Here is a 4,027-nt window from a genome sequence, read left to right as displayed (position 1 = left end):
AAATAAATAAATAAATAAATTTAAAAAAAAAATGGTTAGAACAGATATACATTTACATTCCCTTAATTCAAGGAATACAGGGATTTTTTTCTAATGTTTGTAAATAGGATATTCTGTCTGCATTTTGTACAACAAATAACCCTAGGAAGACAGAATGCAATGTATTAATTATTGAAACTGTCCTACTAATTTGATTTGAAAAAAAAAGAAAGAAAGAAAATATCTTACCCATATCCTGTCCCTTTTTTTCCTGGGTTTGTGTATAAATTCTTGCCAGGTGGCTGGTATTTCTCCCTGGGTTTTAATTCTGCACTGAAGAATGGTATCGGACCGCCTATTGTGCCATAGTAGCTTCCTAATCCACATCTTAAAGACAGTTATTTTTGTTTTTAGAAAGTACAAGGTTAAAATATCAATTTCCATGTCATATGTTTTCAGAAAAATGTTTAAAGATTGAAAATGGAGAAAAAAATATATAATGGAATTAACTTACTTCACTTTGATAAGAAAAAATAACTGTGTTTATCTAATTTTATTTTCCTCACTATTAAAAGTCACAAATATTGAGATGTTTCATTTTTATGTTTATTTCAAATGTTGTACATAAATAAAATTACATGATATTTAGAAAGTTAGAGTAGTTCCCATTGATAATAGTGTGTCTTTAAATGAATTTCTATGTACTTTGATTTACATTTATCACTTTAGTATGAAGGAGTATTAATCAAATGTTTGCTTCAATTTTTATGTAAATTCTTCTGGGAACAGTACCTAAGCAATGAAGCTATTCTATTACCCAGTAATGTACAATAATTGTTTTATTTTCACAATAAAAATGATAGATATGTAATAATAATAATAACTAATTTCAAAGTTATCACTGAAATAAGACTTTTAATAAGAAAATAGTCAATACAGAATGAAACATTATTATGAAAAGATGACCTTCACGTTTAAGTTAGAATTCTCAAAACTTAGAAAGATGCTGACAGATTATTTATTAACTCTAGTCTTCCAGTAAAAATCCCACAAGCAGGGGTCATGCTTTTCCTTCATCCTTACATAGGAATGTGTCATACAATTCTAAGTATAGTAAGAAAAGCCAGTGACCTTGCAGAGAAAAGGACAATTGCGCACGAACATAATTTAACTCCAATGTGATTGAAGGTGAACATTAAAAGTCACTTCCCTTAGAATTCATGGAATGCAAATGGCTGGGGTAAAATTAGCAATTAATAAAAAGCAGAAAAAAAGTTATATGTAAGACAAAATACATGTACTATATGAAAAATAAAGTAGTAACCAAAAAATTCCTAAATTCATATTTAAGGAGAAACACTATACACATGTGTTGAAACATTACACTACATTCCAAGGATATATAAAAATCATTACATGATAATAAAATGAAATATTGGGCTGGGGAGATGGCGCAGTAGAATAAGTGCTTCCCTGGCAAGCGCAAGGGCCTGAGTTCAATCCCTGGTTCCGCAAAAAGAGAATTAAAAATGAAATATTTAAAAAATAGTTTAGACAGAAGAGATAGATACTAGTAAAATAATCATGAAAAGAAAAATGCCTATAGTCACATGATTTTGTGTTGAGTAATTGCCCGAATAAGGGTTTCATATTTATACCACCAATTTCTCTTTGAAAACACCTTTTGCAACCCACTAAATTACAGATTTTTCCACAAATCTATGTGCTTTTTTAAAAAAGAAAGGAAAGCTAGCATAATTATATAACTTATTTCTTGGCTGACAAACATAAGCATCAATTAATCAATGAGGCAGAAATTTACAATTATTACCATGTAAGTCAAAATTAGTAAATAATAAAAAGCAGAAAAAAGTTATATAAAAGACAAAATACATATACTATATGAAAAATAAAGTAGTAACAAAAAAATTCCTAAATTCATATTTAAAGAGAAAAAGTCCAACAGTAATAAGATGAAAAGTAAACAATTCTAATGTATGCAAAGTGTGAAAGGTTGAAAAAAATGAAACCTTAATTAAACAAAAGAAGCAATTCGTCATTCTGAATAAAGAAACCATGCTTTCTTAGAAGACAAAGTTTCCTGTTAGAAAGACATCTAAGTAAAACATTTAGTTAATAATTCACTAATTTGAAGAAAATACTGAAAATAATCACAAAATCAGACTTTAATCAACCTCTATTATTAACATCGAGACACAAAGTTCTTGACTTTGACTGAAAATCAGCCTTTAAGTCTTAGCAACATAGCGTAACATAACACAGACTACATGGTCTTAATAAACTACTGATTAAATATTATAAAAAAGATAAACCTTCACACCGACAACTGCCACAATTAAAACATTGTTAAATCCTATGATTGTATCTTCACAATGATTTATTTTATTTATTTATTTTTTTTTTTTGTTAGTACGGAGAATCAAACTCATGACCTTGCATTTGCCAGGCAGGCCCTGTGATGCTGAGCTATAAATCCAGCTTCACAGTTATTGGTTTTTTTGAGACACACTCACACAGTGATTGAAAAGTAATGTATCCTTGATAAATTATTTAGTAAAAAAACATTTTTCCTGGCAGGTGGTGGTACACACCTATAATTCCAAGGGAGGCTGAGGCAGGAGGATTACTGCAAGTTTGAGCAACAAAATGAGTTCAAGGCCAGCCTTAAAATGCATAGTGAAACCTTGTCTCAAACAAACAAACAAAAAAGCCCCAAATACTGCACTTAATTTCACATTTTATTTATGATTTTAATTATTATAAATTAACAGAAAATGATATTGATAATCAAAATTAGCATGAAAATATTCTTTAAATTACCTGTTAATTTAATCATCCAATATAACTATCTCCATTGAAGACAAACTACACTATACTTAAAAATTATCTTACATAAATATTTCCTACAGAAAACAAACACTTTAAGCTAGGTACAGAAAGATGCAAGAAATCTATTTAAAATAATTTCCCAAACACTTACAGTTTTTTCTCCCCACTACTAGGGAGGAAGGCTTTGCTTAAATTTTTTTTGGCTTCTTCCATCATATACTGTCTCCTCACTTGATTCATATTCACATAGCCTTCACCTTCAAAAATCCTCGCAAACTGGGCATCAAAATAACCTGCCTGGAGATGTGACATTTCTTTTGATCCCCCGGGTAGCATCTGTCTATTTTTGCTTGCAGCCTCATTAAAGGGTCCTTAAAAATAAATTAGGAATATTATGATTTTGAGATAATAATGAAAAGATATTAAAAATAACAGGCAAGTGCCAGGGATAGTGGCACAGACCTATAATCTCAGCACTTGGGAAGCTGAGGCAGAAGGATCGCTGAGATTTCAAGGCCAGCTTGAACTACACAGAGAGAACCTAACTCAAACAAACCAAATAAACAACATGTAAGTGTCCAAATGTGATTTGAGACAGTTATGAGTTTGAGCTCCAAAACAGTTTCAGAATGTTCACTGACAGCTCTGTGTGGGAGGTGATATTGACAATATGAGGCCCTCATGAAATCATTTGGATCAGGGTCCTTGTTATAGATTCGAAATGTTAGAGATGGAAGAGACCTTGGAGCTTTTCTCACCCAGGATTTTTCCACCTACTCACAAGAAATACTGTGCAATGTCAGTAAAAGTATGTATACATTGGAGAGAAGGGTGTTGCCTACTCAAATTGAGGTGGTCCTTCTCCTAGGTATATACGCAAGATACATGAGTGCCTGCATTTGCTAAAAAACATGAACAGTATGTTTACAGCACTTCTGTTCTTAACCAAAATAACCCAAACTTTGGTCAATAGACTAGACTGTAAAATCTGGTACTTATACAGCAAAATACTGGCATTTGGGTAAATTATTAAATACTGTTATTGTAAATATTTAGAACTTTTATAATTTGGATTTGGGGGGCTTCATTTGAGAAGCTATTCTAAAATGTAAAGAATTTTTGAAATATATAAGCCCTTAATTAAAGTGGATCCTAAAATGTGAATCTGCATCACTGATTTTTAACTTAAATTTTATTT

The 4,027-nt window shown here is 30.8% G+C and overlaps 1 protein-coding gene across 1 annotated transcript in view; it reads left to right on the top strand.

Annotated features, from left to right (window-relative positions):
* Ufsp2 (UFM1 specific peptidase 2) overlaps positions 1 to 4,027 on the top strand; it is a 28,268-nt gene that overhangs the window by 4,780 nt on the left and 19,461 nt on the right. The window lies entirely within an intron of this gene.

The sequence above is a fragment of the Octodon degus genome, unplaced genomic scaffold (genome assembly GCF_000260255.1).
Source record: "Octodon degus isolate 3935 unplaced genomic scaffold, OctDeg1.0 scaffold00114, whole genome shotgun sequence".
NCBI classification, from domain to species: domain Eukaryota; kingdom Metazoa; phylum Chordata; class Mammalia; order Rodentia; family Octodontidae; genus Octodon; species Octodon degus.
This window is presented reverse-complemented; position numbering and strand designations above follow the sequence as displayed.